This window comes from Oncorhynchus masou, unplaced genomic scaffold (genome assembly GCF_036934945.1).
Source record: "Oncorhynchus masou masou isolate Uvic2021 unplaced genomic scaffold, UVic_Omas_1.1 unplaced_scaffold_3455, whole genome shotgun sequence".
Taxonomy (NCBI): Eukaryota; Metazoa; Chordata; class Actinopteri; order Salmoniformes; family Salmonidae; genus Oncorhynchus; species Oncorhynchus masou.
In genome coordinates, this window is record NW_027009864.1 from 35,001 (window position 1) to 35,386 (window position 386).

Here is a 386-nt window from a genome sequence, read left to right on the forward strand (position 1 = left end):
CACCTACAGAGATGAACCTGGAGAAGAGTCCCCTAAGCAAGCTGGTCCTGGGGCTCTGTTCACAAACACACCCTACAGAGCCCCATGACAGCAGCACAATTAGACCCAACCAAATCATGAGAAAACAAAAAGATAATTACTTGACACACTGGAAAGAATTAACAAAAAAACAGAGCAAACTAGAATGCTATTTGGCCCTACACAGAGTACACAGCGGCAGAATACCTGACCACTGTGACTGACCCAAAATTAAGGAAAGCTTTGACTATGTACAGACTCAGCGAGCATAGCCTTGCTATTGAGAAAGGCCGACGTAGGCAGACATGGCTCTCAAGAGAAGACAGGCTATGTGCTCACTGCCCACAAAATGAGGTGGAAACTGAGCT